This window comes from Lithobates pipiens, unplaced genomic scaffold, assembly GCF_037356315.1.
Source record: "Lithobates pipiens isolate NorthernLeopardFrog02 unplaced genomic scaffold, aLitPip1_a1.2 Scaffold_19, whole genome shotgun sequence".
NCBI classification, from domain to species: domain Eukaryota; kingdom Metazoa; phylum Chordata; class Amphibia; order Anura; family Ranidae; genus Lithobates; species Lithobates pipiens.
In genome coordinates, this window is record NW_027507764.1 from 411565529 (window position 1) to 411579672 (window position 14144).

The window sequence follows — 14144 nt, forward strand, 5'->3', positions numbered from 1 at the left end:
GTACAGCCACGGGAAGGATCCGATTGCCTCCGCCACTGCTGACGGCTCCGGTAAGCAGCAGAGGGCACCGGATTGTGGCAGGAGGGGGGGGGGGCCCTCTCCCACCTCCAATAAAAGTGATCTCACTGCGAATCCACCGCAGAGACCACTTTTATCTTGTACCGGACCGCCGGCCGAACAAAGCGATAGCAGGATTTAGGCAGCTAGCTGCTGCCATAACAATATCTGTCCTCAAAGTGAGGACGTACATCGGTGTGCGGCAGTCTGGAAGTGATTAAAAACATTTTACACAGAAGCTCTCAGAGTATTTATGCAAAATTCCACCAGTCTTTAGGGCTCTGTTCCCTGAGATTGGCCAGGGCTGCATAAAGACTACATAGAAACATAGAAAAGTGACGACGAAAAAAAGAAAGCGTATTCTATCAAGTCTTCCCATTTTATTTTTTGTGGGTTTTTTTTTTGTTTTTTTCTTGTTAACTTTGTTGTATAGATCTATGTTTATCCCAAGCATGTTTAAAGCCATTTACTGTTGACTGTCTCACTACCTCTGTTGGTGGTTTATTGAAAACATCAACTACCCTTTTAGTAAAATTATACTTTCTAAGATTAGTTTTGAACTTTCCTCCAGTTAGTTTAAGATCATGTCCCCATGTTCTTGATTTTGGTTTCATATTTAACCACTTGCAGGCCAGCTGCCATCATACTGCGGCAGGTCGGCTCGTTCCCGCAATTTGCCTTAGCTGTATCAGCTATAGCTATTAGCTATAGCAGGCTGTTCATCGGCAACATGCGATCGGTCCACAGAGAGGCAGAACAGGGATCTGTCAATGTAAACAAACAGATCCCCATTCTGTCAGGGGAGGAGAGAGAGAGAGAGAGAGAGAGAGAGAGAGAGATTGTCTGTTCCTAGTGATTAGGAACAGCAATCTCTTTCCTCCTCCAGTCAGTACACTGCCCCCCCCAGTTAGAAACACCTCCCAGGGAACATATTTAACCTCTTGATCGCCCCTAGTGTTAACCTCTTCCTTGCCAGTGAGATTTATACAGTAATCAGTGTGTTTTTATAGCACTGATCACTGTACAGATGTCAATGGTGCCAAAAAAAGTGGCAAAAGTGTCCAATCTGTCTGCCGCAATGTTGCAGTCCCGCTAAAAATATATTCCCTGTTTTGTAGACACTATAACGTTTGTGCAAAGCAATCAATATACACTAATTATGATTTTGTTTTACCAAAAATATGTAAAAGAATACATATTGGCCTAAACTGACGAAGGAAATAATTTTTTTTCTTTTTTGGGATATTTATTATGGCAAAAAAGTTAAAAATAAAAATTTTTGTTTATAGTGCAAAAAAGGTGATCAAATACCACCAAAAGAAAGCTCTATTTGTGTGAAAAAAGGGACATGAATTTTGTTTGGGCACAGTGTTTGATAGTTAAATCGACACAGTGCCGCGTTGCAAAAAATGGCCGGTCATTAAGCACTTCCCGCCCGGCCTATAGCGAATTGACGGCCGGGAAGTGATTCTGTTATCTTGAGTGGGCATCGTATAATGTCCAGCAGGATAATATGCTGGCGCGCGCCTGTGAGTGTGGCGTGTCAGTCTGACATGCTGCACCTCCATTCATGGTAAGGAGCCGACAGAGACTTCTCACCACGGGATCAGCTGTAAACCTGTAAATGGCATGACTGGAGTACTGCAGACTTACCGGCTGCCGTGGCCCATACCTCAAAAAACCCCAACAACCTTAGTAATAAATTAAAAACACCACAAATTTCTATGGGTTTTAAATGGCCATAGCAGCCTTTTATTAAACATATTCAAACATTATTATATATATTCCTGAGACTAAACTGGCTCTTGAAAGCAGGTGTTTTGAAGGAGGAGCATGTTCTACCACTTTTTGCTGTATCAGGCTACCATTCCATACCACGGCCCACAGCCGCGAATGACCTGGCTCGAGGACACTTTTATCAAACCTTACCAGCCTGATACAGCCCCAATACCAAAATTGTCAAGATGACGTCACTGAATTATAGGAGGGTCCCATACCACAGATGAGACCCTCCCACCATACACCACCTAACCTCTTGACCATGCCCACCTTCAAAACCCTGAAACCCCTGCCACTGCTATGACAACCTCAATCCACACCCCGTTATAACACCCCCAAAGTACCAAACGGACACACCATGTAACCGTACATTCAAGGGAGGGAGGGAGGGAAATTCTCCTTCCCTGGCTAATTACTGACGGACCCTGTCAAACCCCCCTTACAGCCTACACCCTCTTAGACTCCGCCCTGACTTGACCTACTCCCCCTACCACGCCTTCCCCTGACCCAATGCCTGTGTACCTCAATTTTTGTCCTAACCCCTTTTAACATCTGCACAGCTACAGCCTACCCTGCCCCCCCAGTCATGAGGGCCTTCCACTATCATGCTCTGCATTACATTCCAGGCCTTCTCCTTTCCTCGGCTCACGCTGACAGGGAGAGCCGTTCGGCGGTGGGTGGGGGGGGGGTCTGTGCTGATAATAAGCCTTACTGTGCCCATCGAACGTCACTGTGCCTGTCCATGCGGCCTCGTTGTGCCCGTCAATAAGCTTTGCTGTGCCCGTCAATAAGCTTCACTGTGCCCGTCAATAAGCCTCCCTGTGCCCGTCAATAAGCCTCGCTGTGCCTGTCAATAAGCCTCCCTGTGCCTGTCCATACCACCTCACCAGTCAGTACCTGGATTACACACAGCAGTCTACCCACTGTCACGGAGCTGAGTCTGAAATGTACTTTGGCCGCACTGCGACAAAGTTCCCGCTTCCTCCTAGACCAGCTCATGTGATTGACAGAACACTGATCTAATATCAGGAAATAGACGTAGTGTTCTATCACACAGGCTGGTCTAGGAGGAGACGGGACCTTTGTCCCAGCGCGGCCGAAGTACAATTCAGACTCAGCTCCATGACACGGCGAGGAGAGATGCGCACTGTGCAAGACATGTAAACAAGAGGGGAAGGAGGAAAGGGAGCACCGCAACCACAGCAACAGCTCAAAGTGGCCCCAAGGCAGGCAGCCTACCAGGAAATGTCCCAGTAGGCCAGTCCGGCCCGGGTTCCAGAGATTTCTACAGCACTCTGGCAGGCAGAGGGAGCTAGTGGAGTAGCAGCAGCTGAAACACTGAACTGACCTAATTAATCAGCTGCACAGTTAGCACAGCTAGATTTGCCTAACACAAATGCAGCCACGCGGTTTACAGTCAGGAAAGCTAAATTTATCAAACAAAAACACACACAGCTCCACTGAGCACAGTGGGATGAATTTACTAAACCTGTGAAGTGCAAAATCCAGGGCATCTCTCCATGGTAGCCAACCAGCTTCTAACTTCAGCTTGTTCAATTCCGTTTTGACAAAAAAAATGGAAGTTGGTTGGTTTCTATGCAGAGCTGCACCAGATTTTGCTGTATCCGGTTTTAGTAAATCAACCCCAGTGAGCCAGCACTAAATCGAACTAATCTCAGCACCTATCTAGGAGGGTGCTACACTGTAAAAGGGAAAATAAGAAAACAGAGTGGGTGTTGCTTAGTGATACAGCAAGTGGTGCTCTTCCATGTGATGTATGTGTACCTAACTCTGCCATAAGCCTGAGGCCGCGTACACACGGGCGGACTGTCTGACGGACTTGGTCCGCTGAAACGTGTTTCAGCGGACAGTCCGCTCGTGTGTGGGCTTCAGCGGACTTTTTCAGCGGACAGTCTGGCGGACTAAGTCTTTCGGAATTTCCGTAATATTGTCCGTCCAACTTTGGTTTCAGCGGACAGTCCGCTCGTGAGTAGGCTAGTTGGACGGACTAAGTATGGCGCATGCTCAGAAAGGATTTACATGGCCGAAGGTTGCATTGCAGTGTATTGGACGTCGTATTTCTAGTCCCGTCGTACGTGCTGTACACGTCATCGCGCAAGCTTTCAGCGGACTGTCTGTTCATCGTGTGTGGTCAAGTCCGTTCATTCAAAAGTAGGACAGACTGTCTGTCGGACTTAGTTGGCCAGACAGTCCGCCCGTGTGTACGCGGTCTAAGACGTCTTGTGCATGATACAGGTATACTATAAAGTGTGGGCTTTATACAGTTTTCTAAATACATTTTTTTATATAACTGGTAGCACTATTCAGTCTATTTTATTTGCATTTCATTAAGCACTCCTAGAAAGAACTGTTAGGGCATAGTGAATGTTACAATCTCTGTGTATTAAGACACTTATCCCAGCATAAAGGGAAATGTTTGTATAAGACCATGTATAACATTAAGTTGCACTGTTCAAGGTGAGCATGTGACCAGGGATGCTTGTGGCTACACTGAAATTATCTCTACATTTAAAAAAAGAAAAAAAATGTTATATTGTGGAACACTTTTTCACTATTTATTTTGGTTGAAATCATTTCATTTTGGTGCTAGCAGCTTGTTTTTTTAGAGATCACATGTATAATGGTGCAAAGCATTTAACTTTTACGTTTTTCGAAGGATAAATATAATGGCTTTGGATTATTTTAATAATATTTTTTAACTTATGTACAGTCTGTTTTATTAATGTACATTTAAATATCCATCAAAAAGACAGGCAAAGTTGCTGTCCATGAAGCATCCTTTCTCTAACAGAAACCCAAATGTCTAATAAGGGATGGTCACTCTCCTAAATCATTCACTTATATAATTTATAGTTTGAGCTTTTGGAGTCTGTAAGCAAGAATTTGCCACAACTGGAAACTGATGTCCTATTGAAGGCTTGAGATTATAATGTAAACTTAATAGAAAACATCATAATATTATTTGTTCAGCATGTCAAATATTGCATTTCTATCTTTCTAAAAAATAGAAAACAATATTTTGACAATTATTTTGTGCGCCCCCCCCCACCCCAAAGCACCTTGTCCCCATGTTGATGAGGACAAGGGCCTCTTCCCGACAACCCTGGCCGTTGGTTGTCGGGGTCTGCGGGCGAGGGGCTTATCGGAATCCGCGAGCCCCCTTTAATAAGGGGGCCCCCGGATCCCGGCCCCCCACCCTATGTGAATGAGTATGGGGTACAATGTACCCCTACCCATTCACCTGTGAAATAAAGTACAAAAAAAAAACACAACACAGGGTTAAAATATTTTATTGCACAGCTCCGGGGGTCTTCCGTCTTCGGGGGTCTTCTCGCCGGACTCCTCCGCTATCTTCTTGTAGCTCTTCTGCTAGCGGAGGAGTCCGGCTTTCTTCCTCGCCGCCGGCCTCTTCTTCCGACTTCGGGGGTCTTGTCCCCCTCTTCGGTTCTTCTGCCGGGCCACCGCGCCTTCTTATAGCTCTTTTAGAGGCGGTGGCCCGGTCTTCTGTCGCCGCCGCCTTCCGTTCTTCTTCTTCTTCTTCTCCAGGAGATGTTGACACAACGCTCTCTCCGGCCACAATGCCAGGGACGCGCTCCGCTGCCACTTATATAGGGACAATGGGGCGGTGTCACATGGGTTGATGTCACATGGGTTGGTCACATGGGTTGATGTCACATGGTGACCCCGCCCCCTTACCATGTGACATCAACCCATGTGACACCGCCCCATTGTCCCTATATAAGTGGCAGCGCAGCACGTCCCTGGCATTGCGGCCGGAGAGCTCGTCGAGTCAACATCTCCAGGAGAAGAAGAAGGAGAAGAACGGAAGGCGGCGGCGACAGAAGACCGGGCCACCGCCTCTAAAAGAGCTATAAGAAGGCGCGGTGGCCCGGCAGAAGAACCGAAGAGGGGGACAAGACCCCCGAAGTCGGGAGAAGAGGCCGGCGGCGAGGAAGAAAGCCGGACTCCTCCGCTAGCAAAAGAGCTACAAGAAGATAGCGGAGGAGTCCGGCGAGAAGACCCCCGAAGACTGAAGACCCCCGGAGCTGTGCAATCAAATATTTTTTCCCTGTGTTGTGTTTTTTTTTGTACTTTTTTTCACAGGTGAATGGGTAGGGGTACATTGTACCCCATACTCATTCACATAGGGTGGGGGGCCGGTATCCGGGGGCCCCCTTATTAAATGGGGCTCCCGGATTCCGATAAGCCCCCCGCCCGCAGACCCCGACAACCAACGGCCAGGGTTGTCGGGAAGAGGCCCTTGTCCTCATCGACATGGGGACAAGGTGCTTTGGGGTGGGGGGGCCGCACGCCCCCCCTCCCCCAAGGCACCCCCCCATGTTGAGGGCACGTGGCCTGGTACGGCTCAGGAGGGGGGGGGGGCGCCCGCTCGTCCCCACCCCCTTTCCTGGCCGGCCGGGTAGCGTGCTCGGATAAGGGTCTGGTGTGGATCTGGGGGGGACCCCCACGCCGTTTTTTCGGCGTAGGGGGTTCCCCTTGGAATCCATACCAGACCTAAGGGCCTGGTATGCTCTCGGAGGGGGAACCCACGCCAAATTTTTTTCAGAAATTTGGCGTGGAGTTCCCCCTTGAGCTCATTCTCTGCTTGGCCACGGCAAAAGTCGCCTGGCCTGGGGCGACTTGTAAGTCGTCCCAAGTCGGGTTGAAGTCATCACAAGTCGTGTTGAAGTCGTCCCAAGTCGCGCTGTGATCTTAACTCAAGTCGTGTACAAGTTGCCTCACTCAAGTCGCCTACAAGTCGTGTTGCCCCTGTGTGAACGGACCCATAGGGAGATGTGGTTCAATTGTTTTTCATGGAAAGAGATGTTTTTCAGAAATGTAATTAAGTAGCTTTATGTGGGCAGTTTAAATGCAAATGGAGTTTACAAGAGTCATCCTTAGATGGTTTCTACTTAAACTGATCTGAGTTTGACCTCTAAGGGATGTTAGACTAAAAGCTTGACCGAGATGCCCTCAACAATGGTCTGTCAATATGAAATTTATGCACTGACCATATTCACCTATTCACATATTCATTTACTGGAGCTCTGATTCGCATACCTTACAGTAAGGTAAAAATGGTGAAACTGTAAATTTTAATCAAGGATAGACATGTAAAAATGCTAAGTAATGAACCCCATGCCACACAAAAGCTGCATAACGTTTTCCTATAAAACACATCTAATAAAGCAGGGGTTGGGGCTATAGTGGCCATGCAATATGACTCTTATTTTGGAGGCTTAACTATTTCTGGGAAAACAAACATTTGTTTACGGTTTCCCTGTCATTTACACTGCCAGGGATTTGAAACTTTGCTTCTGTGAGAGACCACTACTGCCTGATAAGCATCTTCCCTTTCTCATTATAGGATTTGTGCTGAAAATTTATAATAATAATAATAATAATAATAATATGTAGCACTAACCCCCAAAGGAGCTGCTGGTTATTTTTGGGCTTACCGTTACCTTCCGTTCTCCTTGTGACACGTCTAGGGGATGTCCCGTAGTAGATGACCCAGTAACTTGAGACTGACAATAGATCCACTTGAATGGATTTTATTTGCAAAAACTCAAACCATTGAACAGTCTTTCAACTTGGGATCAGAGGGTTGGAAAAGGTAGTTCAGGTACTCTCAATGTCAAAGTCCAAAAACGTTAAATAACTTGCTTACTTTTGACTGCATCCAAAGAATAGCCATTCGCAGCTGGATGAACACTCAGATTGGACAGTCCCTCTCTCACAAGGCCTAGCAGCCAACAAGGTGCATACTCAGGAACAAAGTCTTTGTCACAGACGTTGTTGCAAAACATGTAGGCAAACTAAGCTTTAGAACACTTGTAAGATACCTGGATCTTTCAGCCTGCTTGGCGATACCCACAAGACCGGATTCTCTTGGTTACTTCAGCCCTTCCTGGCTCTTGTTAAGAAAACCAACCCGTACATGGTGTTCATCTAAAGAGTCCTCCCCTGGAATGCTTGAAGTACGGGTCTCTCCCGAACCGGAGACGGCACCCAACCACCTCAGAATCCTCCTTTAGGTTCCTTGCTTTGGGCTAGCCAGCCCCGAGGAATTAAAGTCGGGTGGCAAATTTTGTGTCCGTTATATTAGAACTTCAAACTTAAAGCAGAACTATACCCTCAACAGTTTCAGAACAATTGATGTTCTTTAACAAAAGAACATGCAATCCACATTAATAATTATGCTACCAAAATTTGTGTCAGCTGTAAATTGCCTCTTACATTGCTCCAGTTTCTTCTTGCCAGAGGCCACCAAGGATAGACATGTAAAAATGCACCATTTTGTTGAAGACCAGAGCAGTCACTTCCTTACTGAGAACTCTCCCCCTCTGCTTGGTCTCAAAAACTATATGTCACTTTGTTTAAATAAAAATGTGTACATTTCCAGCCTTGATTGTATGTCTTGGCTCAGCTAGAAGGAAATGCTGCAAAAGCTTTATAGTGAGTTCATATTGCTGCCCCCGCCAAGGGACAAATGAGAGATCATCAGGGAAATAAGATAAGACACTATCCTTGTAAGTTAAACTCTTGTGTCTCCCTGGCATCAGAGGTTGTCCTGTCACCTTTCCTGCTTTTTATTCTGTGCCAGGATATTCTGACTAACTGTAGGTTCCACTTTAACACTGAAAGGTGTTAACATTAACAGCATATTTAGATTTATGCATACAGATACATTTTTATTTGTAGCTTTAGGCAGGTGCATTACCAACTGTCAACATGCATTCTCCTTGTGAATTTACATGAGTTTCTGAATTTAGAATTTGGCATCAATGGGGTTAGCAGCCATTGACCTAGGCTTGTTAAAACCTGTGGCCAACACATCATAATTCATGTTATGTGTGTTTCGATGCACTGCCACTGATCCAAAATGCACTAAAATGTAGAATGAAAATGAACATGCTGTGTTTTTTAAAATGCATGGCTCTAACAATGGGAACAGATATTACTTTTATTATGGGAAAATTGGGTACATATGCTATAGCTCAACATGCATTAAAATGCAGAAGTGTACATGGGCCTTTACACATTTAAAACAAATATTGGTGACATTTAGTTTTTTTTTTTTTTTTTTCAAACCTCTAAAAATAGTTTATAGATTCTCTTTAACCAGATTGTGCTAGCCATGATATAAATCTAAGGCCATTTACACCATTTTTATACATTGCCTTAGGAAGCCTATTCAAAATGAGCGAGTTGTCAACACATGAGAAATAAGTCCTGCCCAATTTTTTTATGTAAAATGCACATACATTTATATTATATATTATATTATATTATATATACTTTGCTGCAAAGTAGTGCATGTAAAGTAGTGAGTGCACAGCTTGTATAACAGTGTAAATTTGCTGTCCCCTCAAAATAACTCAACACACAGCCATTAATGTCTAAACCGCTGACAACAAACGCGAGTACACCCCCTAAGAGAAAATGTCCAATTTGGGCACGAAGTCTCAATATTTTGTGTGGTTATCATTATTTTCCAGCTTTGCCTTAACCCTCTTGGGTATGGAGTTCACCAGAGCTTTCCAGGTTGCCACTGGAGTCTTCAACTACTCCAGGACGACATCACAGAGTTGGTGGATGTTAGAGACCTTGTGCTTCTCTACCTTCTGTTTGAGGATGCCTCACAGATGCTCAATAGGGTTTAGGTCTGGAGACATCCTTGGCCTGTCCATCACCTTTACCCTCAGCTTCTTTAGCAAGCCATTGGTCATCTTGGAGGCGTGTTTTGGGTCCTTTAGTTAGAATACTGCCCTGCTGCCCAGTCTCCAAAGGGAGGGCTCTGCTTCAGTATGTATATGTCACAGTACATGTTGGTATTTATGGTTCCCGCAATGAATTGTAGCTCCCTAGTGTCAGCAGCACTCATGCAGCCCCAGACCATGACACTCCCACCACCATGCTTGACTGTAGGCAAGACACACGTCTTTGTACTCCTCACCTGGTTGCTGCCACACATGCTTGTCCCCATCTGAACCAAATGAGTTTATCTTGGTTCCAGTAATCCATGTCCTTAGTCTGCTTGTCTTCAGAAAACTGTTTGTGGGCTTTCTTGTGCATCAGCTTTAGAAGAGGCTTCCTTCCGGGACGATAATCATGTAGACCAACTTGATGCAGTGTGCGGTGTATGGTCTGAGCACTAACAGGCTAACCCCTTCAACCGCTGCAAGAATGCTGGCAGCACTCATATGTCTATTTCCCAAAGACAACCTCTGGATATGATGCCGAGCATGTGCACGCAACTTCTTTGGTGGACCATGGCAAGGCCTGTTCTGAGTGGAACCTGTCCTGTTAAACCACTGTATGGTCTTGGCCACCATACTGAAGCTCAGTTTCAGGGTTTTGGAAATCTTATAGCCTAAGCCAGTGATGGCGAACCTTGGCACCCCAGATGTTTTGGAACTACATTTCCCATGATGCTCCACTACACTGCAGAGTGCATGAGCATCATGGGAAATGTAGTTCTAAAACATCTGGGGGGCCAAGGTTCGCCATCACTGGCCTAAGCCATCTTCATGTAGAGCAACAATTCTTTTTTTCAGATCCTCAGAGAGTTCTTTGCCATGATGTGCCATGTTGAACTTCCAGTGACCAATATGAGAGAGTGAGAGCGATAACAAATTTAACACAACTGCTCCCCATTTACACCCGAGACCTTGTAACACTAATGAGTCACATGACACAAGGGAGGGAAAATGGCTAATTGGGCCTAATTTGGACATTTTCACTTAGGGGTGTACTCACTTTTGTTGCCAGCGGTTTAGACATTAACCTCTCCAGCAGTATTTGAGTGTGGCTCCAGGTGAATTTTCATTACCAAAAGCGGTAACCCCGATCCACACTCTGGATTGCGTTGCAGGATACATGTATAGCTTACTTACCTTGTCCCCAGGATCCTGTAATGTCCCCCCGCTGTGTGTGCAAGCTGTGTCTCCACTCGATCTATCACAGTGCCGGGCACTGTTACCTGCAAGCATTGCAACACACAGGAACGGAGCCTGGCGCCAAATTCATAAAGTGAAAAACACATTACACAAACCGTACACTGTAATCTTACAGATTACATTACTGTATCAAATCATGTCACATCCCTTTGTCCCTAGTGCATGCAGTTTTAGATTATATATACTGTTCTTTCTGCCAGGAAACTGGAGAATGTCCAAAGCAACCAAAAGGTGTCCCTTTACGTCAAAAGCGGTTTTAGACCAGCTAGAAAACAGTGATAATAAATTAGTATCACTTGCAGAATTGAGCGATAGCGATTTGTGGGGAAATTCGTAATGAAGGCAATGACAGCTACAATTCTGCAACTGGGAAAATGTCAGTGTTTTTGAATTGATTACATTATTGAATACATTTTATTATTATGTTATTATTTGTTATAATTATTGATATTTATTATATTATAATTTATGATTTTGTGTGTTCAAACTTTATCATACCCACAATGTCTACTAGACTCTTGTTTGGACAGATTTAAGTGAGTTATTCCTAAGCCCCTGTACACACGGTCGGAGATTCTGCCAACCAAATCCGTCGGATTTTGTCCGTCAGATTTAGTCTGATGGATTGTGTCCGAAACTGTTGCATACACACAGTCGGACTAAGTTGTCGAAAAATCCGATCTTTCAGAACGTGATGACGTAATTTCGTTACGATGGGACTACATTCAGGCTAGTAGCCAATAGCTTTGATGTAGGAATTTGATCTGAGCATGCGTGGCACTTGGTCCGATCAAAATTCTCTACACATGATCGGATTACGTCCGACCGGCCCAGTTGGTCGGGAAATATTTCCAACATGTTGGAAAATTGGGTCCGACGGAGATTCGGAAGGAATCATTCCGATGCATACCACACACAGTCGGATTATCTGACGACACGGTGCGATAAGACGCATTCCGACGGATTCTCCGACCGTGTGTACGCGGCATAAGAATTACAGGCCTATAATATAAAACGTAAAATTTCAATGCAAAACAATGTATCGCTCTCAGCATCGAAAATATGACATAATCATACCGCCAGGGAGTTTAATGGCTGTATGTTGAGTTACATTGTAGCAAAGTGTCATTTCTTCATTGCGGTCACATGAAAAGATATAAAAAATATTTACAAAGAATGTGAGGGGTGTACTCACTTTTGTGAGATGCTGTGTGTGTGTGTGTGTGTGTGTGTGTGTGTGTGTGTGTGTGTGTGTGTGTATATATATCTACACACACACATTGTATACACACTTTAAAGCAGGTGTGTAGGCTGTCTAAATGGAGAACAATGATTGTTTATGTCAAGAATTACCTTTTGTTGGTAAATTTGTCTGATGTCCTGCATATATTCCATATACAATAGTGCGCTTATGTACCATAATCTGTAACATGGACCTGAAAAATACATTTCTTACTCACTTTGGAATGTCTTATATTGAATTCACTATGGATCTTTTTTGCATCAGCTCCATCTAATGGCCATACCATAACATAGACTGTATTTTTTTTTCCTTTGCACAACTACATGCAGTAAAATACAAGACTGTGCTTGTATACTGGTTATTTGTGGTATTTATATATATGAAACCATTTTGTTCAGTGGAAAAAATGTATTGTTCAGTGCCTCGTTATTTTCAAAGCTATTCACAATGCATTGGGGACAATAAAAAAATATAGGTTTGTGATTATAGCATATTCTCGTGACTGTACACAGTCACAAGTATACAAACAACAGCTCTAAAGCATTGTATACAGCAACTTGATGTGATTATATAAATATTGAATAATTAAAAATAAAAATAATTGACTGGCTAGCAACTATCCAGGGATATTCCTTGTATCGGAGGAAGAATGTTTTGCTAATGAATGTGAGGGACAACATTACAAATGGGGCAAGGGGGAGGTGGAGTCCCTATGGGTGAAACTTCAAAGAGAAGAAACAAGTGAGAAAATAATAGTGGGTATATTCTACAGGCCCCCTAACCTGAAAGGCGTCTAAAGTCTGAATGTTTATTATCTCAATGCATTCTATGCATTAAGATAAAAAGCAGGGGTGGACTAACAGCTCATGGGGCCCCCGGGCAATCTGAGATTATGGGGCCACACAGTATACATACACACACACACACACAGTATACAATCACACAGTATACACATACATGTACACACAGTATACACAGACATGTTTCTATTGGCTGAGAAGGTACTGGAGAGGTGGGGCAGCTATAATCTTGGGATTTTTTGACCAAAAAGATGTCGGTAAGGGACATTTCAGAGACAGATGTAAAAAACAAAACAAAAAAAAACTGATTTTTACATACTGTCCGTGGTTTTACTGAGGCTGGCAACCCTGATGGGGCCCCCTAGTGGCTCGGGGCCTTCGGGCAGTGCCTGAGTGGCCCAATGGTCAGTCTGCCCCTGGTAAAAAGCCTTCTGTGTTCTGAGCCCCATCTCTGTCCAGCAATGTCCACGAGTGTCGTTGTCCGAGACTCTCCCTCCTGATTGACTGAGAAACTGAACCGGCGCCATTGGCTCCCGCTGCTGTCAAAGTCAGTCAGCCAGCCAATCAGGAGAGAGATGGGTGGGTCCAGGCCGTAGCCTCGTGTCTGAATGCACATAGGGAGCTGTGACTCAACTCGGGCGCCCCAGTAGCAAGCATAAGGATCAGGGCGGCTCTGTGCAAATCCACTGCACAGAGCAGGCAGGTATAAAAAAATAAAAAAAAACAACAAACAAGACTTTACAATCACTTAAAGGATGAAGAGGAGTTGGATTTCCTATCGCCGTTAGTATTGACAGCGAGGCAGGGCGATGTCATCATAACGGGGACTTTAATTATCCAGATATTGACTGGGCAGAACGAACAGCTCACTCATTTAACTGGTTCACAATCGGCTCGTGTACACATACTGCGACACAATGGCACCGCTGCGTGAAACCCGTATATATAGGGGGTTCGTTTAAGAGCCGCCAGAGGGGGGACCCGATGCATGTGGCCGGTGGTCACGATCGCCACCGGCCAAGCGTGATCATGTGCATGAGTGCTGTCAGAGGAGAGAAGACATGTCGTTTGTTCCTAGTAAGTAGGAACAGTGAAATGTCTCCTCTCCTACTCAGTCCTATCCTCATACAGTTAGAACACACATTTAACCCCTTGATCACCCCCTGGTGTTAACCCCTTCCCTACCAGTGTCACTTACACAGTAATCAGTGCATTTTTATAGCACTGGTCACTGTATGCATATCAGTGGTCCCAAAAATGTGTCAAGTGTCTGATCTGTCC